The sequence below is a fragment of the Petaurus breviceps genome, unplaced genomic scaffold (genome assembly GCF_028583685.1).
Source record: "Petaurus breviceps papuanus isolate PSGF00001 unplaced genomic scaffold, PetGlider_PUasm1.0 173, whole genome shotgun sequence".
NCBI classification, from domain to species: domain Eukaryota; kingdom Metazoa; phylum Chordata; class Mammalia; order Diprotodontia; family Petauridae; genus Petaurus; species Petaurus breviceps.
Window position 1 is genome coordinate 32,704,468 of NW_027185759.1, and position 26,723 is coordinate 32,731,190.

The 26,723-nt window shown below is 40.8% G+C and overlaps 1 pseudogene; it reads left to right on the plus strand.

Annotated features, from left to right (window-relative positions):
* Window positions 1-9,442: 9,442 nt before the first annotated feature.
* LOC138157801 (large ribosomal subunit protein eL37 pseudogene) lies at window positions 9,443-12,626 on the plus strand (annotated as a pseudogene).
* The last annotated feature ends 14,097 nt before the right edge of the window (window positions 12,627-26,723 follow it).

Here is a 26,723-nt window from a genome sequence, read left to right on the forward strand (position 1 = left end):
CCTACCTCTCTACAATCTCTCCCTTTTTTTTTTTTTTGAGGCAATGGGGGTCAAGTGACTTGTCTGGGGTCACACAGCTAGCAAGTGTCAAGTGTCTGAAACTGGATTTGAACTCAGGCTCTCCTGACTTCAGGGCCAGTGCTCTATACAATGTGCCACCTAGCTGCCCATACAGTCTTCTTATATTAATCTTCAAAATGCAAACTTCAGTCTAGTCAAACTTGCCTGCCTGCTTTTTTCTGTACCTGTCACTCCACCTCTTTTCTCAATTTGCCCAAGTGGACCCTCATGTTTGGAACATTCTCCCTTTTTACTTCTGCCTCAGATAATCTCTAGCTTAACTCAAGGCCCACCTCCTCTATGAAGCCTTTCTTGATCCCCCTCCCAAGTTGTGTGACCTTGAATATACCTTGAATCTTCTTCCTTGTGAACATGTAGTTTACCCTCAGTAGAATGTAAGGTCCCTGGAAACAGGGGCTATTTCATTTTTATCTTTGTCCTTAACACAGAGCCTAGCATTTAATAGGTACTTAACAATGTTTCTTTAGATGAATTAAACATCCTGTAACAGAAGAAGAATTAATTAATTCTAGTTGGGATGATGAGGAAAAGCTGTACATCTGAAGCATTTGAGTTGGGTCCTGAAGGATGGGTAAGGTCTTTACTTGAGGGCAGAAGGGAAAACTATTCCAAGAAATGAGAAGAGGTTGGACAAACGTGTAGGGGGAGGAAGTTATTAGGTATGTTTGAAAAATGGTCAATATTTCCATATGGCTATCATATTGGGCACATAACAGAAAACACATAGCTGGAAAGGTAGGTCAGTATATAAGCATCAGGACCAGTTTCAGTAGACAATAAGAAATTTTGGAAGGCCTTTGGGCAAGGCAGTAAAATGATCAAACCTGTTACAAGTGGGAACCCCAGAAAAGATTCTCTGGATTCAATGAGCTGTGGGTTTGAATCCATCCAAAACCATTGTCTATAAGCCCCCATCAGTGTATTTACATTTATTAATCAGACAAAGATTATAATTTTTTCAAAGACAAACATTCAATGAAATGGCATAGTAAGAAAAGTAACAATAGAATTTTTCCATAATTGGGGGCAAACTCTCCAACTAATGCCATCAATAGAGAAAGTGGACACCTAGGGAACATAGGTGTTAAAGTGCACAACACGTAAGGAACCCACATGACTGAAACACACACATCAGGACTCCTGGTGATCTCATCATATTGTAGATCTGCTCCCCACCAGTTTCTCGTGGCATAGAATCTCTGCCAGGCACATAGTCTCTGTTGAATGCGTAGCATGGAAAATACTTTCCATTACCAGGTGATGCTTTGCTGGTGTTGCAGGAACTGCTAGGCATTACTCCAGTGGGCACACATTTGTGGAACTTGTCTCTACATGAAGCCATCTCCTGGCTTCCGCTGGAATCTTCACTGAGGTCTTCCTTCTCTCCATAAGAGAAAGACTAACCTCTATCATCTCTTTTTATACGTTACAGCCCAAATATTTAAGCTTAAGTTCTCTTAATAAGTAAGGCAGACTCTTCACACACCTTATATAAACTAGGAAAAACCTAGGAATATTTTATTGCCATTGGGAAAGTATGTTCATTCATCAAGCTCATAGTGTGCAGGGCTTTAAAAATTCTCCAGGAGAGAGCAAAGAACAACTAAACAAGTAAAGCCCACACACATTTATTCTACCTTTGAAGTCTCTATATTTAAGGCTGAATCCTAGTTCTTTGTCCTGGACAGCTGTTTAACTTAGGATTAGAAACTCCCAAGGCCCTTGGTTTCCCATGCAAATGAAAGCATGAAGTTGGGAGGGGGACAAGGTACAGTAAGTAAAAGTTTTAAGTGCGTTAGGTGGAACATGGAGGGAAGGAAGGAAAGAAGGAAGGAAGGAAGGAAGGAAGGAAGGAAGGAAGGAAGGAAGGAAGGAAGGAAGGAAGGAAGGAAGGAAGGGAAGGGGAGGAAAGGGAAGGGGAGGGGAGGGGAGGGAAAAGAGAAAGGGAAGTAAAAAGGGAGAAAGGGAGGGAAGGAGCAAGGGAGAGAGGAAGGAAAGAAAGAGCATTAAGTGCTAACAATGAGCCAGGCACTGTGCTAAACTCTTTACAAATATCTCAGAACAGTAAGCAGAGACATCTCCTTTCACCCCAATCCTTGATACAAACTCCTGCCTTTATTTTGTATATGTAACTAGCAACACACTTCCAGGCTTTAAGGCACCCTATATCTAGTGGCAAATGGTAGGAAGGAGTGGCCTTGGAAAAGGATAGTGGTAGGAAGAACATTGAAGAAACCAGTTACAACAGTCAAGGCAAAATATGAGTCTGAAGGATCTAAGACAATTCCAAAGGATTCATGTTGAACAATACAATCCACCTCCAGAGTGAGAACCAAGAAACTGAGTGCAGATTTAAGCATATTCATTCCACTATTTTTCTCTTTTTTTCCACAACATGGTTAATGTGGGAATATGTTTTGTGTGACTTGATATGTACAATAAGGCAACTTGTGGGGGGGGGAAGTGAAGGGCAGGAGAGATTTGGGGACTGAAGAAAACAAATGTTTTAAAAAGTGAATGTACTAATCCATGCTGTTAGTGAATAAAGTTTGATTGTTAGCATTTTAGAAAACATATGAGTGTAAAGGTGGCTTTAAGTACCAAGAGGAGAGGATGGATTTGGGGACCATTAAGACAGTGCCAGAAATGTCATTCTGTATGTCTCAAAATATTGTGTTTTGGGTTGGAAAGCTTTTAATGGTTGTGAAATGGGGTGGGGGGGAAGATTCATTGTAAAATCTCTGTGCTGTTGTGTCCTATAATGCCAACTGGAAGCCATAGCAATCTGGGAGAATGGGGGTCAGGTGTTGCGGCCTCCAGACTCAGCAGATGCATCTTCTCTGAGGCTGACCCAGAGTTCCACTTTGCTAGGAGAAAAGCCTAGGAATTACAGAGGCTCCCATTCCTCACCCATCACCCTGGAGCAGAGATGTTGGCAGGGAAACATCTCAGGGTGGAGACAGGCAGGTGTGATGTATTTACAGTTAACTAGGGCTGTTCCCTCTTTGACAGCCAGGCATTGGTTGGATCTCCACAAGGCTGTCCCCCAAGGTTTCTCCTCACATCTTTTCATTTCTCATCCCTAAGTCACCCTTCAGTCTCAGCCAATGAGCCTCAGGTAAGGTATCCTTGGGCTGTTTCATTTTGCTCTTGGCTGGCTCCTCTGACTTCACTTGAGGTCTCTATAAATGAGTCAGAGAGGCTCTCAGAGAGGCGGCTATGGCGAGTGGATAGGGAAATGGTCTCAGAATCAGGAAATCTGGTTTCAAGTCCTACATCTGAGGCCTGCTGTTAAGACCTCTCAGTGCCTCTGCCAACTTCCTTCTACTTTAAGATACAGAGGACCTGCTGATATGAATCCATGGAGGGATTCCTTAGGGACCCCTTAAACCAATAAAATGATTAATCGGGGCCTTAGAGGTCCCCTAGTCTAGTTTCTATCTCCCTAGTCAACTGTAAACTCCTCAAGGGCACGGAATGGTTTTGATTTTTTGTCTTGGTACCCTTCCCCCCACCCAGTGCCTTGCAGAGTGCTCTGGAAAGAGTCATATCCTGGAGACATGGAGCGAGAGAAGAAAAAGACATCAGGGGTATTTTAGTCCAACTGTCTAATGTTAGATGTGAGGAAACAGACCCAGAAAAGTGAAAGGATTTCCCAGTATTTCAATAGGAATGCAAATGCTCCCACTGTATCCAAGGCCATAGCCAGTGGTCCTGACTGGACCATGATGACTGTGGAAGACAGTGAGGCTGGTGATTCTGCACAGCCCTGCCTCACTTAAATCCAATTCACTTGCAAGTCAAGACATCACCTTCCTGTCATGTCCCAGATTCTGAATAAATTGGTTTTTTAATTGTTTTATTTAATATTTGTTGAGTTGAATTGAATGTCTCCTATTCCCTAAGAGGATGCCAAAGGCCACAGCTGCCAGAATTAGGATACTTGGAGCTGACCCAAAGGTCAGATCAAGGTCACTCTTAAGGGGAAAAAAATGACCCTATAGTCTGATATATATATATATATGGCACTTCAGGCTTTCAAAAGATTTTTCTTCTAAGTCACTAGTCAAAATCTCATTTAGATAAAGACAAAAAGCAATTAGTGTCTAATGAAAGTTAAATGTCTGTTTTAAAAATTATGAGTTTTTAATTTCAGCTTCATTTGAAATAAGCATTTGTACAAATCAGAAAACTTATCACCTTTGGGATCTTCATTGAGATATATAGCAAAAAGTGTGAGGCTAGAAGACCCTGAATTCCTGGTTTGGGTCATGGCTTCTGTGCCCAAACTTGTTCACAGGAGGACCTGATGGGAAGGTTAAGTGGGGTGTAATAGAATTTGGGGTCCTAAGATCTGAGTATGATGCTCAGTTCTGTCCTTTGCTACTGGGGGGCCTTCATCCTCTCCAAGCCTCCATTTCTTAATCAGTAAAGTGAGGGGGTTGGACAAGATGGCCTCCAAGATCCTTTCAGGTTCTAAATATATGCTCCCACAACCAGGATTCAAATCCTGAGGCTGCCACTTTGTGCTTCTGTGACCTTGGATAAAGTCATTCTAACTTCCTCAGACCTGAGTTTTTCTTCCTCTAAAAATTCCTCTAAAAAAGTCTTAGCCTAGAAGGTTTCCAAAGGCCCTTTCCTAGATCTTTAAAAAGCCAGGGAAAACAAGGCTGGGAATCTTGGGTAAAGGAGTGACATGGTCAGATCTGGGTATGGGGGCTATGGGCAATGGAGAGGGCAGAAACTGGACACAGGGAGACCAATTAAATCTGTAGATAAAGATGGTGGGAGCTAAGAAAGGCTGGATGAGTGGAGACAAGGAGACAGATTTGAGAGATATTGTAAAGGATGAAATGACCAGACTTTGGAAACCAGCTCCCTGTTTACCTTGATTCTGTCCATCACTCACTCTTAAAGTGAAGCCTTTCTGTGTGGCTGATGGACATTCTCCCTGATCAGCCTGTCACTTGGAATTCCTGGCAGACAATTGGGAGGAAGCACCATTCAAGTTGAAAGGCAACAGCAGCAGTCTTGCACATCTTGTAAAATGAGATTGGCCTCTTCTTGTCCCGGTCTTTTCTCTGGCACAGGATTCTCTTGAGCTGTTGGGCACCACAACCATGTAAAACAGCATCGACCATCTGAAGATCTGCTAATGGAGGCAGTAAAGATGCCTCTATTAGTGTCTTACTGAAGGCTAATTAATCCGTGATGTTTTCTCTGCAGATTTCCATGGAAGCATACCTTCAGGGCTCACCCTGCCCTTCCCTTCCCCCCACAAAAAGGTGATCTCTAGCTAAGAATCACATTTCCCTACCAGGTGAGTCAGAGAGAAAAAGGAGAATGAGAAATTTTATATCATGGGGCACAGCTCACATCCCCTCTGACCAAGCTCTCAGACATGGGATCACCATAGTGAAGGCCCAAAGCTATCAGAGGCTGGGAATGGTGGGTTTTAGGGCTGAGGCCCCTCAGGGCTCTGTAAGAATGTGAGTTCCCTGAGGACAGAGACTGGAAAGGGACTTTCTTTGTGTTCCCCAGTACTTAGCACAATGCCGGCATATAGTTAGCATTTAATTGATGCTTTTGGACCAATTGACTGATTCATCTTAGAGACCATCTAACTGCCCTCTCCTTTTGTACAGGAGGTAACTGAGGCTCAGGAAGAGAGTGGGGATAACCCAAAGTCACACAAGGAGCGTATGGCAGTCACAATTCAAACCCAATGCCTCTGACTCCAGATTCTAAAAACATTCAGCAATGCATTAAGGGACTAGCAGGAAACAGGCACTCTGAGAAACAATCTAAAGACCCACAGACCCTAACATCCACCAGACCGTTAGGCCCACCAGGCTCTTCTATACATACTCCTGTGTGTGTTCTCTCCTAACCAGAGTGTGAGTTCCACAGAGGAGAAGCTCTCCCGCTTTTCCATTTGCATGCCCAGTGCTTGGAGCAGAGTAAGTGATTAATAAATGCTCCTTCATTCACTCATGCAGACTGGGCACTGGGCACTGGGGATGCAAATCCTATCCTCAAGGAGCTTCTGTTCTACTGGGGAAGGAAGAGGAAGAACTGTACATACACAGAGAAGTCAATGAAAAGTGATGGAAGGGAGAAGGATAATGGTTGAAGGGGGCAGGTCAGGAAGGAGCTGACCTTTGACCTAATCCTTGAGAAAGGAGCCCCAAGAGAACACCAACACCTGGGAGGATTGATTTGGGAGAGAAGGTGATGTTGGAGCTGTACCTGAGAGAAGGTTGAAAAAAAGACACGTTCTAGGCACAGGGATGGATAGATTAGATAGAGATGGAAGGATGAATGAAAGGATAGATAGATGGATGAATAGATAGGTGGGTGGGTGGATAGATATGTATATATAAATATATGTATAATTGTGCTTAAATACAATTTTTTTCCTAACCCTACATACTTTATTTTAGTCATTTAAAAGCATTGTTCTGAGAAGGGGTCCATAGGCTCCATCAGACCATTTCAAAGGTCTATGACACACAAAAAGAGATTAAGAAACCCTGTCCTAGTTTGAAAGATCACTTCTGAAGTTACAAGACAACAGAGAATCTGGACAGCTCAGAAAAATCTCAGACCTTACTGCTACCCCCAAACGTCAACTAAAAGAATTCTTAAAAAAAAAATCAGCTAAGAGAGGAATCATTCACTATTGACCCTTTTCCACAAAATATTTATGAGACTAATAGACAGAGACAGACAGACAGACAGACAGAAACAGAGAGAGAGAGACAGAGACAGAGAGAGACAGAGAAAGGTTGTTGAAGGTACAAGGAAAGACAACTTTCGTGAAGTCCATGGCATAGTTGACCACATCTTTACCATTATATATGGAATATCCCCCAATGTATTTATGTGGAGGGGGAGGGGAGGAGGGGGTGTCCTTGCTGAATGTGGTAGGGTCACTAATAACCTGGGGCCCTTTGAGAGGTGTGTGTGTGTGTGTGTGTGTGTGTGTGTGTGTGTGTGTGCATGAACCAAAAACAACAGTTTTCTCCACCTTCAGGTAAAAGCAGCTTCCTCCTCCTTATCAGTCTTCCTTTCTCTCTGATTCAAAAAGGAAAAGGCTCACAGGTATGATTCACACATATATGTATGTATGTGCACTCTGGAAAATTACTTAAAATAGCAAACACACTCTCCTTCATTGGCTCTTACCCACCCCTCCACCCCCACCACCCTCTCAGCTTAGGCTGAGGGGGGAAAAAATCTCCCCATCAGGCTTTGGCTTCCTCCCTCTCTCAGTCCTGCTCTGAGCAAATGTAGGCAAACAAATTCATGATAGACTCTCATCTACTCTTTTAATAACAGCTTCAAATAACACAGGGACAAAAGTAAACAGTTAAGCTTCCAAAATACCAGCTCCCTCAGACGGCAGCTGAAAAGAGAAGACAGGAAGCTTTTCTCTCCACGTATCACCCATCCCCCAGATAGGAGGGGAGAAGATGGAAGAGTGTGGAGGACAAGCTATGAAAGTGACTCCCTGCTTCAGGGGTGGAGGGGAAGAATCCAGGAGGGCTGTACTGGGCTCTAGTGCCTATCGTAATGTCTGGTATATAGTACATAGTTAATAAACGCTTATTGACGTAACAACTTCACTTGTCTAATCCAAGAAATCTAATCTAACCCATCGTGTTCTGATGGTTCCCTCACTCTTGTCTGTACCTATTCTATGGGTCTGCCTCTGCTCCTGTGTTCTGGAATGGTTTGCCATTTCCTTCTCCAACTTATTGGACAGATGAGGAAATTGAGGCAAGCAGGGTTAATCGACTTGCCCAGGATCACACAGCTGATCAGTGTCTGAGACTAAATTTGAACTCAGGAAGAGTCTTCCTGACTCCAGGAAGGGCACTCTACCCACTGAACCACCTAGTTGCCCCCCATCAACATTTCAGGACCAATCTAATCACCTCCCTTTTCCTCTGCTCATAGCCATCACTGTGCACCATAATTGGATATCACAGTACTCTGCCCTGACTGTCCCCATCAACCTCTCATGATGCAAGATTTCTTTAAGATCAAGGCCACAGGACTTTGGGAAATTCTGGGTAATACTTCCATACTAGCAAGCAGATGCTTCCCAAAGACAAGAACTACACCCACCTGCCTAAAAGGTGAGAATATAAGATCCCAGTAAATGTTTAGTGTTTACTGTTAGTCAATAACATTAATTAAGCACCTTCTATTATGTTCCTGACACTGCCCTAAGCATTGAGAATACAAATTAAGGCAACATCAAGGATATGACCATATTTTTAGGTAACTGAGGCAGAGTGAAAGCCTATGACGTGGGAAGTGGGTTCCATTGAGGAACTGGGAAGCTAGAATGTTTGAAGGACAGTCAACATACTTATGGAAGTCCCTTCCCCTAGTAGGAGGACAGGAGTTGGGGAAATGAAAAAAATTGTGACCGAGATACTGAACTCATTGAAAGAGGAAGGGGAAGTGACCTGGAGGTCTGTAGACAATAGCTACCAGGATTTTGATTGGGTGGTAGATGAGAATAGCACAGACCTCAGAGGAGGAGAGGATATTGAGTGATGGCAGAAGAAGGAAAACCTGGAAGTGGCAATGGTGAGCAAGGAATATTCTAACCCTCCTCACTACATCCAGTGAACCAGTATATGAGTGAAGAAGACACAACCAGTGCTAGAAATGGTAGCCAAGGAAGCTGTCTCCTCAAGAGGTATATCCTCAAAAGCTCATCTTTTACCTATGGAGCAAGCATACCAGAGAGCACAGTGGAAGGAGGGGGACATCACAGGGGCTGAATGGAGAGACAGAAGAAGTGTTTAAGGGAGCAGGCTGTGGAGTATGGAGATTGAGGTTTGAATGATGACAGTCAGGGGTTCAGAATAAGTGGGATGGGGAGAGTATCATGGGATGTTAGAATGTCAGTCACTGGAAAATAAGTAAAGAACCAGACAGTTTCTAAGGTACCTCTCTTCTCTAAATCTGTTATCTTACTATAGTTAACCCATAATTGTCTGTAAAAAGCTTTAAATATCAAATGAAAGACTATAGTTGATCATGGGAATAATAAGTGAGGGGGTTGGATGGAGAATGACATGATCAGCCAACATTTTAGAAATAATAATAGCTAACATAATAATAATAATAACAGCTAGCAGTTACATAGTTACATATCTCCTTTTTTTTCAAGTCTTCACAATAACTCTGAGAGGTAAATGCTATTATTATCCCTTTTTAATAGATTAGAAAATTGAGAGATAGAGGTCAAGTGGCTTGCCCAGAGTCAGGAATCTAGTAAGTTTCTAAGGTAAATCACTTGGGTAACTGGTGGAAAATGGATTAAGCCTGAGGAGCGGAGATGAATAAGAAGGAAATTGCAACAGCACAGGTGAAAGGCAATGAAGGCTTGAACCAAGGTGGTGGTTTGGGTGAATGGAGAGAAGAGAGTACTGTATGTGAGAGATGTTATGAAGGGTACAAATACAAGATCTGGCAACTTATTGGACATGTGAAGTGAGGAACATGTCAAGGTTGTAAACTTGGGGGAAAGGGAGGACAGTGATGCTGTCAGTCACAGGCAAGTGTGGAAAAGGAGAGGTTTGGGGGGAAATGAATCATCCGGTGATGTGAACTTAGAGCTCTGTATCATCATGGCTGCTCTTTGAACTCTTTCCACCCTGTGAACACCCTCCCTAAAATGTGGTGCCTAGAACCAAACACAACACTCTCAATGTGATCCGACCAAGCTGGGTACAGGAGGACCATGAACTCCTCAGACCAGGACACAATACCTCCCTTAATATGTCTGGGATTACCTTCGTTCTCTTGGCTGCCATATCGCACTTGAATCAGAGGATTATACTCAGCTTGCTCCAGACGGCCAGATCTTTTACAGATAACATGCTATCCAACAACACCTTTCACTTCTTGTGAATTTTGCTACCACTACATCCAATTCTCTTTCTATAAAAAGTGGGCGACCTTCAATGCAGCTTGACAATGGGGGGTTTTGGACACTCACAGGGCAGAGAGAGTGGGGAAAGACCCCAAGAAAGCAGGAGAGAAGGGAGAAAGGAAAGAGAGGTGGGTCAGTCCTTCACACTTTTGCTAAGAGTTCCTTACAGTCACTTTACACGTGCCATTGAAAATTATTTCAGTTTTCCCCTTAGGATGCTCCCTACCACATGTTGCCAGTTCCTGGCATCTTGTGAAATCAGAAATCATTTAAGTTGAAATGCTGGTTGCATGAAATCAAATGTGTATAAGTGAATCACTGTTACTCAGACCTTACCTAGGGAATATGACACATAACACATGCTGGATAAGCTCAAAGCAAAATTCGAAAAGTGGGCAAGCTGGATTTCACCTACTTTACTCCATTTTTCTAATCTCTTTCCTGCTTTTAGGAGGTCAAGAGTAATAGGTATCTACCATCACTAGCCCTTCCTCAGAGTCGCACACTGACTAACTGCTGCTGATTTCCTTTTGCTAAGAGGCTCTATATCCTTGCTCATAAAATAAGGGCATTGGACTAGAACTTCTCTAAGACCTCTTTGATCTGCAAATTTTTGTCTAAGTCATACTAAGGCGTTAGTGACCTGTTATGTTACCAGACTAAGGCCAGGGGTCCATGTTCAACACACAAGAAGAATTCCATCAAGAGTGAACTATCAGGCATTATGGTGGTGGGAATGGGAGAGGTTTGGGGTGGCCTTCTTTGCTCTTCTAATAATCTATCCAAGAAACAATTACCTTGCGGACAGCAGGAGACCCCTCAATAGGTGCTTTTGGGTGTCAGCAAAGGTGAATTTAAAAGTCTGTTTTGGCAGTTCCTAGAGTAACCCATTTGTCTAGGGAGGTCTGGTCAACAGGGGAGGGTACAGCCTTCTTTGCCATCTTAGAAACTTCAGGAGGGTGGGGTGTTTGCTTTGAGGCCAGAGTTGGCACAGGCAACTTCCTGACTGAAATTCTTTGCCAGACTGGGTTTATTTTTCTTACATAATTTCCCCCTTCCCCCCAATCCTTTGGTGAAAGCTCTGGGTTTTTGGCTCATGCTTCAGGGCTATATCTGTTATGTCCTTGTCCTGCGGATGTAAAGATGGACTTTTTGGGGGGGGGGAGAAAGGAGAGGGGCAAAATTTATAAGCCCATCCTCTTCCTTGATAGGACCAGAAAACCACAAATATTTTTTTTGGTGGGGGGAGAAGGAAGGGAAAGGAAAGTTTGCAGATGCAGGCACTATTCATAAAAGGAGGCTTTTATTATTTTTTATTTTTGTTTTTTTGCTTTGGACACTCTTTTAACTTTCATAATTAGACCAGACATATTTATCCAGAGGAAGGAAGACCCGTAATTTTCACCCCATATAGGTGTGACTAAAATTTCAAAGTCACTAATATTTACGTGTTTCTATTGCCAATACTTCAGCCTTCTGTATCTCTTCCTAAAGCCAGCAGCAATCCTTGAAAACTTCAGAAATATGACCCAGGATTTTTAGGTTCGTCTGCAGATGGAAGGAGACTCTAGAGAAACTTCCTTCCTTTCTTTCTTTTTTTTATATTTATTCTCCCTAGATATATGTAGCAGCCTGACAATGGTTTCAGAGTCAGAAAGACCTGAATTCAGGTCCTGCCCACCCACACCCATCATAGCCCAACAAAATTCTACTACATTCTTTTCTGAAATGGACAAAGAATGGTTGAGCATGCACACACACACACACACACACACACACACACACACACACTTAAGAAGTTTGATACAGTAATACATAAAACTCAACAGGAAAACATGAAGGAATTGAGGGTGTACTAAAAAAAAAAAGAGGGTAATAGAAGGGAGGGAAACAGACAGAAAACAACTTTCTTGATCCAGAAGGAGGGATCAAAATGAAATTAAAAAAAGAAACAAATAGAAAAAAACATAATCTTAAAGAGATACCCATCAATTGGGAATGGCCGAACAAATTGTTCAAACATTCTTTGTCCATTTCAGAAAAGAATGAAGTTCATCTGATGCTTATTCTCTCCAATCCTTCCTTCATATATGTATGTTATTCTCCTGTACTCTAATTATGAAAATAGCAAATTTCACAATTTCCCGTCTCCCTCTTTTCTATGTTAGTGTATTCTTTCCCCCTTCCTTCAATTTAACGTCTTAAAACTCTCAGAACAGTCTCTTTGGTCCCAGCGGCAGGAGGAAGGTGACGAAGGGGACATCTTCGTTTGGTAAGCGCTGGAATAAGACGCACACTTTGTGCCGTCGTTGTGGCTCTAAGGCCTACCATCTTCAGAAGTCAACATGCGCAAATGTGGATATCCCACAAAGTGCAAGAGAAAGTATAATTGGAGTGCAAAGGCTAAGCGATGAAACACCACTGGTACTGGTCGAATGAGGCCCCTAAAAATTGTCTATCGCCGATTCAGGAATGGATTCCGTCAAGGAACAACACCTAAACCCAAGAGAGCAGCTGTTGCAGCATCTAGTTCATCTTGAGGATTCAGCTGTTTGTTAAAATAAACGTCCTGAATGAAAAAAAAAAACTCTCAAAACAGAACAGAAGTCCCTCAATATCCTCTGAAGATATTAAAGTTCTGAAAGGTTCTTTTTTCCCTTATTAGAATATTAGCACTGTGGCATCATCCCCATCCAATTTTCAAATAAGTTGACCTTTCTAGGTTTCTCCTGATTCTTGTGTTTGCATTTCAAAATTCCTACTCAACTCTGGTACAGAATTGCATCAGAAATTATTAAAGTCATCTATTTCATTAAGATCCATTTATTTCCATTAAGGATTATACTCTTTGCTGGATAAGATATTGTTGAATGAAAGCTTATATGTTTTGCCTTTTTGAATGTTATTTTCCAAGATGACCTCTTACATTAAGCAGATACTGTGGTCCAGACTGGTTCCTTGAGACTTGGCATGCTTCTTTCTGGGGGTTTCAGTATTTTTTTTTCTTCAATATGGGGGGGGGGTCTAGATTTGGTCTGTGACATTTCTAGAAATTGTCCTGTTGGGGCGGCCAGGTAGCACAGCGAGTAAGAGCACCGTCTCCACTGTTGAGAACACCTGGAGATCGAATCCCGGGCTCAGACACTTAGCACCCACCCAGAAACACCTGGCCATGTAACCTTGAGCAAGTTACTTAACCCCAATTGCTTTAAAAAAAAAAAAAAAGAAATTGTCCTGTTGGAATGTCTTTCAGGAGATAACACATGGATTCTTTCTATCTTTAGTTTATCTTTCATTCTAGTAGATCCGGGAAGTTTTTGTTTATAATTTCTTGAAATATAGTGTCCAGGTTTTACTATACTTTTAAGGAAATTCAATGAATATTAAATGATCTCCCCTTGTCTTATTTTCTAGGTAAATTTTTATATCTAATACATTCTTCTATTTTTCAATCTTCTGATTTCTTTTTTTTTTTTTTAAGCAATCAGGATTAAGTAACTTGCTCAAGGTTACATGGCCAGTTATTTCTGGGTGTGGTGCTGAGTATCTGAGCCCATATTTGATCCCCAGGTCATCCCAACACTGGAGCCAGTGCTCTTACTCACTGAGCCACCTGGCTGCCCCTAAGCAATTGGGGTTAAGTAACTTGCTCAAGGTTACACGGCCAGGTGTTTCTGGGTGGGTGCTAAGTGTCTGAGCCCGGGATTCAATCCCCAGGTCATCCCAACACTGGAGCCGGTGCTCTTACTCACTGTGCTACCTGGCCACCCCAATCTTCTGATTTCTTTAAAAATAATATTTCTTACTGCATAACAGAGTCTTTGATTTTGATTGAGTCTAGTCTGGTTGTCAGAGAGTCTGATACTCCTATAAGATTTACAATTTCTGTTCTATATTATTTCTTTTTTCCAGTTTTTTACTGAAGTGTTTTTATTTCACTATTACCTCCTTCATTTCTTCAGTATTCATTTATTCCTTGTGGAAAAATCCGTTTTATCCTTTGGGTCTCTGTTTGCACTTATTGTGGAATGAATCATTCTTTTGGGGAGTGGGGGGTGAATTTTCAGAATTTTCAATTATTTTTACACTAGTTGTGGTATTCTTTGGCTTACTCATTTCTCCCACTTTAGTTCCTGAATTGGGGCTTTGTGCCAAGATTAGGATCTGCTCCTTTCTATACTTTTGGATGGGGTGGTCTACCCTATCTGGTCACACCCTGGGTTACTTGATTTCCTACAATGACGTCCTCCTAGCCTGGAGATTGTCTCCCCTGAATCTTTGAGGTTTGGAACTCTGAATATTCAGGACACATGTGTGACTTCTCAAGACAGGAATCTCAGAGCTCTGAGGTGTCTCCATCTGAGCCATGCTATCACTGATTGCTGCCATTTCCGGGGATTTCCAGAGCCTTTGACCACTGTAGGACTTTCTCTGGGGAGTTCTATGGAATTGCTGCCTACAAGTGGCTTAAGAGTGTCTCTGGCATGTTTCTTGTCCAGCTTGGAGACTATGAACTTGGCTAGCCCTGAGCCTGGTTTTTCTGGTGACCTTGTTTTCTCATGTCCACGGGCCATTGACAAAATATTGAGCAGGTGTGGGTTGGAAGAAGTTACTTATTGTAACTTTCCCTTAGATTATGTGGCCATCATTCTGCTGGATGTGTACTTCAGGTTTGTGCTGGAGTCTGAATGGGGAAGCTAGACAACCTTTTTCTATTCAGACTGCCATCTTGGCCAAAAGTCCCCTCCAGGGCTTCTTCTACTACACACTTTTGTCTTTTCTAAACATGTTGGAAGTGCTTGGGAAGTATTCTAGGTCTAATGAAAATCACGGGACTACAGTGAGGATATTCTGTCATTAAGATAGTCTGATATTGGGGCGGCCAGGTAGCTCAGTGAGTAAGAGCACCAGCTCCAGTCTCAGGATGACCTGGGGATCGAATCTGGGCTCAGACACTCAGCACCACACCCAGAAATAACTGGCTGTGTAACCTTGAGCAAGTTACTTAACCCCAATTGTTAAAAAAAAAAAGATAAGATAGTCTGATATTTACATTGTACTTTAAATTTTTCAAGGCATCCTATGTACATTATTTTATTTGAGCCTCACAACAACCCCATGTGTCAGATTCTGTAGGTATCCCTATGTTCAAGATAAAGAGATTGGTGCCCATAATCATACAACTAATTAATGTTAAAGACTAGACTTGAAACTATGTGTTCCTGACTCACAGTCCAGCACATTCAACATTGTGGACTAATTCTAAGAAATCTGTAAGCCCTGGTTGACAATTTGTTCCAATCTAAGTCAATTCAAAAAGTGTTGAACACTTTCTAGTGCTTAACACAGTGTCTGGCACATAGTACGTGCTTAACAAATGTTGATTGATCAATGTGCCAGGTTAAGTACTAGAACGGAGGATTGAAAGACAGAACCTATATTTTCCTGGTTAACAAACTTGTTTCTAAGTTCCCTGGAGGTCAGAGTCACCTTTAAGAAGATATGAGTTGCTGAGGTACCACATCACACATATCAGATTGGCAAACATGACAAACAGGAAAATATAAATGTTGGAGAAGATGTGGGAAAATTGGAACACTAACACATTATTGAAGTTGTGAATTGATCCAACCATTCTGGAGAACAATTTGAAACTATACCCAAAGGGCTATAAAACTGTGCATACCCTTTGATCCAGCAATACTACTCCTAGTATCCCAAAGAGATTATAAAATAAAATTAAAAATAAAGTGAATCCCAAAGAGATTATAAAAAAGAGGAAAGGACCCATATGTACAAAGATACTTATAGCAGTTCTTTTTATAGTGGCAAAGAATTGGAAATTGAGAGGATGCCCATTAATTGGAGAATGGCTGAACAAATTGTGGTATATGAATGTAATGGAATACTATTGAAGAAATGGTGAGCAGGTGGACTTCAGAAAAACCTGGAAAGACTTGCATGAACTGATGCTAAGTTAAATGAGCAGAACCAGGAGAACACTGTACATAGTAATAGCAACATTGTGAAATGACTGACTGTTAAATTTAGCTCTTCTGAGCAATGCAATGATCTAAGACAATTCTAAAAGACTCATGATGGAAACTGCAATCCACATTCAGAGAAAGAACTATGGAGTCTGAGTGCAGATCAAAGCTTACTATTTTCTCTTTCTTTTATTGTTTTTTGTTTTTTCTTTCTCATGCATTTTCCCTTTTGTTCTAATTCTTCTTTCACAACATGACTAATGTGGAAATATGTTTAACATGATCATACATGTATAGCCTATATCAGATTGCATATGCATCTTGGGGAGGGGGAAGTGGGTGGAGAAGGGATAAATTTAGAACCAAAAATCTTACAAAAGTGAAAGTTGAAAAGTAAAAATAGATAAATAATTTTTTTTAAAAGAAGAACACATGAGTTGTCTACTTACATCTACAATAGGGTCATTAAAGGCTTATCCAACAGCAAATGAAGACTTGATGAAGCCAAGAACAACCCACATCTCCCCAAAGTCTTTAGGACTCAGCAGAGATTTTAATCATGGCTAATGTTAGTTGCTCTGATCAGAGAAGCTTTATCCCATGGAAACTCTGACTCTTGGCAAATACTGTCCTGAACCTAACTGGCCAGAAAGGCATAGTTTCAAGTATTTTGCCAAAATACCACCCAGCTCTTCAAATTAGGCTCCATCTTGATGTCTAAATTTTACAAGGTGAGTAAGCATGAATGGAAAGAAGAAAAAATGAACCAGTCAACTATGACCTGAAGGTATGCCACAATAAAACTTTAATGTGATAACTGCTTAAGGCAGTAGAAAACTGGGCAAACAGAATTACTGGGGAGAAGGAAGTTCAGAAGAGGACATGGATAAGCAGGGCAGTTTTATTACTTCTGTGTTAAATTTAATATATACCTTTTTAAAAAACTACATAATAAAAGTTCTCAGCTTCGTATGCAACCCTCTGTTTTTTGTATATTGAAATAATTGAAATGTTCATTTTTGTTTGTCAAGTTACTAATAAAAAGAGAATGAAAAATTAAATTAAAAACTAAATGACTTTAGAAATATGAAAGCTTAAAAAAAGAAATATGAAAGTACTTTGAAGGAAAAAATCACATTATATAAACGTAAGGAATAGATTAGATCCATGATTTCATTGATATAGGGAACTCCCAGATGAGGACACTCCCTCTACCAAGGCAGGTTAGCACCTTTAAGATGTAAATCCCTCTTATTTGACAAAAGTGTGTTCAAAAATAATTATTTCTTGTCTACATCAGCATCTTATAGAACCTCTTCTCTATGTTAAGTTTGCTACCATCCTTCCAAAAGATCCAAAGTTCCTCCTTATATTAATTATCTCAATTCAACAAGCTATCCACAATTTTATTAATATAGTATATGGTTTTATGTTCAGTCACTTCAGTCGTGTCCAACTTTTTGAGATCCCATTTGGGGTTTTCTTGGCAAAAAATAATGGAGTGGTTTGCTGTTTCTTTCTTCAACTCATTTTACAGATGAGGAAACTGAGGCAAACAGGGTTAAGTGATTTACCCAGGATCACACAGCTAGTAAATGTTGGGGGCTGGATTTGAAGTCAGATCTTCCTGATTTCAGGCCCTGCATTCTATCCACTATAGCACCACCTAGCTGCCTTATCTCTCTATCTGTCTATATTTAGGGTCCTGCTCACATCCACCAGGCAAGCATGTCTCCTCCATTATTCTGTGAATGATCTTCCACTTCAATTCTTAGGAAACTGTCATGCTCCATGACATGCAATAGCCCTGGAAGATAACATTGTTGGGAGGAAAGGAAAGAAATTGAAAGCCTTAGTAAAGATAATTTTAAGAGCAATATTTCATGGTCTGAATGAAGGGGAGAAAGTCACATTTATTACATAAATATTTTATATTATATTATATATATTTATATATTTTATATTATAATCTTATATTACAGGTAATGTACTAAATAATAAGGATGCAAATATTAAAAATGAGAAACTCCCTGCCCTCATGGAGCTTACATTCTGATAGGATGAGACCATATATAGATGGGAATGGTGATCAGGAGTGTGGGGCTTTGGTCTGGGGAGTCATAGAGAGTTAACTTCAGTTGACATATACTTCCCAGAAGCAATGGAATGATGGGACCACCAGGTCCAAAGCAGAGAAGACATGGAGACACAGGTTTCAATGGCAGGACAGATGGCAAGATGGTCCATCCCTCTGCCTTTTTCTTTCTTACTTAGATTCCTATTCAGTTGAGATTATTTTTTGCCATGAACATGGATTTTTTCCCCCTCTGTAATAGGACTTTCTGTCTATGCCCTGTCTGATGAGTCATGGGGGACATATTTCCAGAATACCCTGGTCACTAAGTCAAGAAGATGAAAAGAAACAAAAAAAGTTGAAGGGCCTGAGGTGGAAAGTGAACATGACACAGGGTGTCCAGAGTGAGCTTCAGGGCACAAACAAGAGGCCAACAGAAGACAACGTAAGATTGGCTCAATGTTTACACTTCACCCTGCGGCTGCTCTCCTCCGACCAGGCAGACATCAAGTCTGGTCAGGACCAAGCTGATGCAATTGGTGATGGAGGAGAGTACAGGTAGGCAGAGACTAGCCTGTGGAACCAACTAGAGGAGCAACAAAAATCTGTACCTAGATTTCCAATGTTCCTTAAGGAAACACAGGTCACAGAGTGCTCTGGCGAAACCCCTCTTCTCTGAGGGACTCCTTTAGGTCTTGTCTGGGTGTATTTAGGATTCGTTGAAGTATGGTAAAATGCCTCTCCCAACTCTCTTGCAGAGGTGAGGGGTCCATCAGGGTGCATCATTGCATATATTATCGGATTTTTTTCCCACTTTATCAATTTTGCTCATTTTTTCCACTTCTGTTCCTTTTTTCTTAAAAATTATTTGTCATATGTAATGGTTCTATGAAAAGAGAGGAGGAAAGATACAGAGGGAAATTTAGGCAATGTAAAAACAAAAGAGGTTGATAAAATTTTATTTTAAAAAAATTCTATAATAAAAAGGAAAAATATGGCCAAAAGGAGGCGAGTAAAGTTACACTGAAAGGTGGGGCCTGAGCCCAGAGTTTCAATGGATAGATCCATATCCCTTAAGTAAAGGAGGCAAGCAGCTCCCACTTAAAATAAATACTGAGCTGGAGAGCCCGGGAAATTGTTCTCTGAGAACCATCAAACCACGGGTACTCTTTATGGGTAGCCCCTGGTATTGCGTGGAGCCCAACCAAGATGATGATGGGTTTACCAGAACTTGATCCCTCATCACTGAAAAGAGTCAGGTGCCCAGACAGGAGTGTCTTGCTAGTGGTTAAAGCTACATATCAACAGGGAATATCTTTATTCCATGTGTGAACTTTGTAAACACTGAGGAGATAAAGATGAAACAAAGGAGAAGCTCTACTTTCATGGAAATTTGCCCCTTTTGCTCAATCTCAAGGTTTAAGAGAGTGAACACTCTAAAGAGTCATGTAGCAACAGTCATGTGTCTCCAAAGAGGATGTGGCCAATGAGAGATAAATGAATGACATCAGGAATGGTGAGGAAGTCATCTATATAACTGCATGACTATTCTGTTATTCATTCCCTGTCATGTTCTCATAAAGGGAACACCAAAAATTTCAATTTATGGTCAAAGATTTATATTAGTCCTACCATTACTACTAAGTTCTACTGTCTTTGCTTTCCTCCTCCTCCTCCTCCTTCTTCACCTCTCTCTCTCTCTCTCTCTCTCTCTCTATATATATATATATATATATATATATATATATATATATATATATATATATACATACATACAATCTCTTAAGCCTTAGTATCCTCTGGCTTCTTTAATGACAGCTCAAATCCCACCTTGTACAGGTCTGCAGGTCCTCCTGCCTCTTCTCTACAACCTTCCCCTCCCGACCACTACTAGTACCTTCACTCTCAGGTTACCTTCCATTTACTCTGTACATATCTTTCACACATATTTTTGCATATTGTCTCCCCTATCCGAATGTGAGCTCCTTTTGGGCAGGGATCTTTTTTTTGCCAACAATGCTTGCTGATTAATATGACAACAGTCCCTGAACTGACATCTAGAAAGCAGAGTGTGCATCTATTAGGAAAGGAAGACTTAAGAGTCTGAATCTTGCAATTTTCCAGACTTTCCCAATGCACAAATATCTCCTGATGACTTTTGCCCCAAGCTCCTCAGCACCTTTCAATGACTCTTCATCATTTTCCACACTCAGTTCAAATAGCTCTTCATTGGGTTCCAGAGAGATATTATAAACCATCTCTGCTAGAAAGATGAAGTCCAACATGGGGGACTAGAGAAGAGTCACACACTCTGCTGAGGCAAACACAAACTGAAAAATACAAGTCTCTTTACTCAGTGAGTTCACATTTGACTGAGAGAGCCATGTGATTATTCTCTAATGGACAGAGGTTCAATTTGATTTTTTCCAGTGTGCTTACAATAATGACCTACCCACATATTTTATAAGTGACAAGATGCAAGGGGTGGACCAGCATTCACACAGAATTACTCCAGCTGTCGATTCAGGATTCCGTAATGGCAGCATTCCAGATTATATTTGCCAGAGCAAGTAAATGGTCATAGAGAGAATCCATATCTGTGAGGCAAGAACAGCACAGTAGTAGAAATATTAGTCTCAAACAGAATAGACACTCTCCCTACTCCTACACATACACACACACACATGCCCATGCACACATGCACACACATACATTTCCAATCATTGAAAAAGTCAATGAAAAAATCTCTTGGGCTTCAGGGGCAGCACCCTTCCCCCTCTGCAGAGATTGGCAGGGCATTGGCTGTCCAGTGGGAACTGAGAGTAGACTATCCAAGAAGAAGTGACTAGACATGACAGGCAAAGGAAGATGTGTCCTAGATGAGATCAAAGTCATAGCAGGGACAGAGGATGCAAGATGGTGAGCAAAGCAGAGACAATTCTCCACAAATCTGTCCTGACGTTACCTGCCACTTCACTAAAAATATATTAGTCAAACTAAGGATTGGTCAGAGGTGCCTGCCAATGAAGGATAGCTAGGTGGTGTAGTGGCTAGAGTGTCCAACCTAGAAGATTCCTCTTCCTGAGTTCAAATCTGGCCTCTGACACATAGTAGCTGTGTGACCCTGGGTAACTCACTTAACCCTATTTGCCTCCATTTCCTCACCTGTAAAATGGGCTGGAGAAGAAAATGGCAAACAACTCCAGGATTTTTGCCAAGAAAATCCCAAATGGGTTTGCAAAGTTAGACATGCCTGAACAACAACATCCTGCCAATGACAAAGCCCAGAACAGAAAAGTGCCGGCTGCGGGAACTTCTGAGTCTGGGGGCAGAGAGAGCATGTCTCACTACTCACTGAGCTGAGACCTTGATTCAGATTTCCTGAGACTTTTATCTAATTACTGATCTTACTGGGTACATGAGTCAAATGTCAGTTGGGAATTGCATTAAGTGGTCACAGAAAAAGTGAGTAGGGGTTGAGGGGACCTAAACTAACTGAACAGTGCCTCTTCTAGAACTCCTAGATTCTTGAGCAACCAATGTACAGTCTGAGGGAAATCTGGGAAAACTCTGCATGTTCATCCAAGTAGGAGGTTTTTATTAAGCATTATTTACTTCTTTTATTAATTACATGCAAACAATAAAACACTGTATATCCAAGAACATTTTCTCTTATGTGAAAACAAATCCATTATTCCAAGGTCACCTGACTATGGCTTAATGAAATAGTGCAAATAAATGGAAGAATTTAGGTTTTGCTAGTAGGTGGTGGCTCAGAGCTAATTCTGATTAGCTTCTGGGAATATCACTTAACCTATCCCTCTCTCAGTTTCCACATCCATAAAATGGAGTTTTTAGCCCAAACCTAACTCAGAATGTTTAGGGTCAAATAAAGTAATATATGTAAAGTGCTTTGTAAATCTTAAAGCACCACATAAATGACAGCTATTGTTGCTGCTACTGCTATCGCTGTTATTGTTAAACAAGACCAGGAATGTGGCTAGCAATGCCACCTGGTGGGAGAAAAAAGAAACAGTCTTTCGTTGTCTGTCACATGCCTGCCTTTCTTATGCAAAATTTGAGAGACTGTATTTTCAATGAATAATTATAAACCAGTCACTTAAATCACTTAAGTAAGATTCAGAGTTTGACAAGGTTTTGACAACTTCAATGAGCAAAGTTTGAAGAGAATCTGTCCCTCATGTACTGTATATTGTGCTAGAAATCCAGTATCCAACATTATATTTCATGCAGAGAAATACATTTTGAGATAGAGTAGTGATGGCATATTGTTGAGATAATAATAACAACAACCATAATATCTACATTCACATTGTATTTTAACTTTGCAAAGTACTCTATTAATATTATCTCTTTCTATCTTAATTCCACATTTATGCAACACTTTCTTATGAGCTAAGGATATGTAAGTTTAGACCTATGTCTATCAATACCTGAAAGATCAGTGATTTTATCAGTGTAGGGGATGCTTGGTGGGGAAAGTCCTTCCACTGACAAGATATGCCACCTGTTTATGACTTAGACCCAGGGCTTAAGTGACTTGTCTATGCCAACATGGCTAAGAGGAATTAGAAACAGTATTCTAACCCAGATCTTCCTAACTACAGGTCCATTATATTTTGCTACCTCTAAATCTATAGTTCAAAACAATTGGTGAGGAATAATATGATGCTCAAGTCTGTGTGAGTACTTATTTTTATAGGGACAATCTTGAGGAGGCAGAGTTTTTATTCAAGCCAGGAACTGATCACTTGTTGAGATTTTTGGCATTGTCTACTGACCAGGAATCTTGTCCCTTGCATTCTATGAAATACCCAGATCGACCAGTCTTGCTGTTAGCAACCCGATGACCATGAAGAAAAATGATGAAAAACACCCATTCTAAAACAAAGAAGATAAAACCCTACCACCCTCCACTTGGGGGGGGGGGGAGTACCACACATTGGAGTAAAAGGATCTCAGAATTAAAAAGCATCATAACTGGGAAGGGTCATCTAAAATAAGCTATATTCCTTCTTTAAGCTGGCTGTTGAGTGATTGCTGAGCCTTTGCTTGGATACTTTCAATGAGGGACAAGTATATTCTAACTATAGAGTAGCATTAATTAGTAGCACTTTGCCTTCAGGGAACAAGGCTAATCCCTCTTCCATGTGACAGCCCTTCAAATAAATGAACACAGCTATTATAATCTCATGAATCTTTTTTATACTAATTCTCTTCAGTTTATCACAGAATCACAAAATTTGAGAGTGACCACAGTGGTCATCTAGTCCAACCTAGATTTGAGAGGAAGTCTCCCTCAAATCTATAGGATATGTAGTTGGCCAGCCTCTGTTTGAAGACTTCCAATGGAGGTGAGGGATTAGGGAGAAACTTTCCCCCCATGAAGGCAGCCCCTTTTATTTTTTAATAACTTTTCATTGTTAGTCAATTTAACAAGCATATATTAAGCACCTACAGTATGCTCATGCTAAACACAGAGGATGGAAAAAAAGAAAGAACAATTGCTGCTCTCAAGTAGCTTCCAGTCTGATGGAGGAGACGACATAACAAACAACTACATGCAAACAAAACATATACATAAATAAATAAATTGGAGAAAATATCGATGGAAGGCACTAAGATTAAGGAGTATTGGGGGAAATGTCTTTGTTAAGAAGATTTCCCTGCCCCTACCCCCTACCCCTCCTCACCTCTTCCCCCACCCTCCAACCCCACAAAAAAAAAATTTAGGTTTACCTCTTTGAAGTTTCCAGCCATAGCTCCTGGATCTGCTTCCTAACACCAAAAAGAACAAGCCTCTCCTCTCTTCTCCACATGGCACACTTCTATCCTATTCTCTGCTCCCTTCTTCCCTCAGTCTTCTCCTGTCCAAGCTAAGCATCCTAAATGCCTTCAACAGAACCCCATGACCTGGGAGACAATGAGCTACAATGGAAAGAACATTGGCTTTTGAGTCAGAGGACCTGAATCCAAATGCTGCCTCTGATGCTTATTACCTATACAGCTTTGAGCAATCACTTATCTTTCCCTGGCCTCAGTTTCCTCCTAAAATGAAAGGGTTGGACTAACTGACCTGTGAGGCCCCTTTCAGCTCTAGATAGATGATCGCATGGACATAAGGCCTTCTACCATCCTGGTTGCCAACTAAACATGATCATCACAGCACACCAACCACCTCCCGATTCCCAGAAGCTACTCTTTTAATTAAGCTCTCTCTTAATACAACCCACAATCACATTAGCAGTTTTGGCTGCTGTCTCACAAGGCTGACTCATGTTGAGCTTGCAGTCATGCATCATGTACGTGGGGAGTTGGTTTTCAATAGTTAAATATAAAACTTGACTGATTAGCTAGTGAACTTAGTCTTACTAAACTCAATCCAATGCTCAAGTCTACCCTGTCTCTGTCATCTAGTCAACTTTAAGTCTTCTACAAACTTGATGGACATGCCTTCTATGCCTTTATCCAAGTCTTTGGTGAAACTGTTAAGGAGCATAGGACCAAGCACAGATCCTTGGGGTTTTCTACTGGAGACTTCCTGCCACCTTGATAATGAGCCATGAACAGCTGCTCTCTGGGTCTGGCAACCCAACTAGTTCTGAATCCATTTGTCTTCTCCATGAGAACTAGATGAGATAATTGAGCAAAAACTTTTCTAAAATGTAGGCAAACCATAGCATTCCCCTAATCTAAGAGTTTAGTAGCCCTGTCTAAAAAATAATAATAATAATTAACATTTCTGTAACACTATGTACTAGGCACTGTGCCAGGTACTTCACAAATGTTATTTCATGTGATCCTCACAACAACCCTCAGGGAGATGGTCGACATACATTTATGCCCTTGTCAGATCACATCACATGTTCAGTTCTGGGCACATGGCTTAATGGGAATGTTGACAAGCCAGAGGACAACCAAGATGGTCAAAGGCCTTGTGTCCATGAGGTCATCTCTCTAGAGCTGACACCCCATTTTACAGATGAAGAAACCAAGGCCATTGGTTTTTCCCTACTTCGATCTCCTGGTACTTCTCCCATTTCCACAGTTTTTCAAAGCTCCCTGACAATGGCCATTTCCTTCGTTGCTAGAGGTTGCATTCACCTGAACCAGGTGATTTGAATTCAGGCAGCTAGATGCTTTTCTCACCATCCCCTTAATTACCTCAGGTATCAACTTCCTGTTGGGCATTTTTGTTCTGTCATTTCCAGTGAAAAGGTCATTCCCTTTGGCAGAGAAAACAGAACCAAAATAAGGATTGAGTATCTCTTGGCCCTTATATTCCTCCTTTCTACCTCTAGCAAAGGTCTTATCAATTAGAAAAGAATGAGTCAATGCACCCTAGTGATCTAGGTGACGCAATGAATTAATTATTGACCTGTCATATCAGAGAACATGTAAAATATCTGACATCTGGTTATATTCTGAGAGCTTTTTTTTCTATTTTATTCTAAACACTTTTTTGTATCAACACCCATTATGGATAATTGGATAAAATGGGAAATTGCATATTTTGAGGAGACAAGAAAGCAAAATCATGAATAAGCAAGACTCTGAAGATGAACCAACTTATTTTGAGTACCAAGTTACAAAGACAAAAGAATAATAAATATGATGAAAAGCAATTTCTAATTTGCAATCACTCCCAGTAAGCCTGAAGCACAGTGTGTGTCTTGTATCCAAGTGATTCCTGGAAAATTGCAAAGGCTTTTAAAAATAAAACTAATCAAATTTATAAACTAGGCTCTAAAATTTTTAAGTAGAAATGGGAACAAATGAAGTAATCCCGTCCCACCCCCATACTAACTTAAAAAAAAAAAGAATAGGGGGAGCTGAGAATTCTTGTCAAGTGTCTTACAAGGGAAATGATCAGGTTCCATTACTGTTCCAAGTTATAAAGAATCTCCTTTTAGACTACTGAGAAAGAATGTTTGCTATGACCAGTGAGCTCTTGATAAAACTCCATCTGTCTCTGCCCTCCTTCATCTTGTACTCCAAGGCTAAAATGTGACTATTATTCCAATTATCTTTCGATTTCCTCCTTTTGCATTCCAAGCCCCTATGATGAATGGGACACCTTTGGGGGATATATTTCTAAAAGATGTAGGTTTTCATAAAACTCAGCAACTTTTAACTCTTTCACATCAATAGTTGGAATACAGATTTGTTTTACTATATTGATGGGGAATGGTTTGCCTTGGATTTGAACAGATGTCATTCTGTCATTTTTGAGATTTTACTCCAGTACTTCTCACCCTTTTATTGACGAAACTTGTTCTTCTTGGATCCAAAGGGCCAATCTTGGAGCAATGGGTGGAATTTACAGAGGCAGATTTTATTTCCTAACAACTAGAGATACCCCAAAGTGAGATGGGCTGCATCCCAATTTAGGGGGATCCCCCTCACTAGATGGCTTCAAGAAGAGGCTAGATGATCATATGTCAAGGATTTTGCAAAGGGGATTTCTATTCAGGCACAGCTAGACTAAAATGCCTTCCAGTTCTGTGATTCTGGGATCAGAACTCATTGTTCTTAATTCCAATCCTAGTGTGGTTTGCTCCATCCCCATTTCTCTTGGTTTGAGAGAGGCTCAAACCAGACA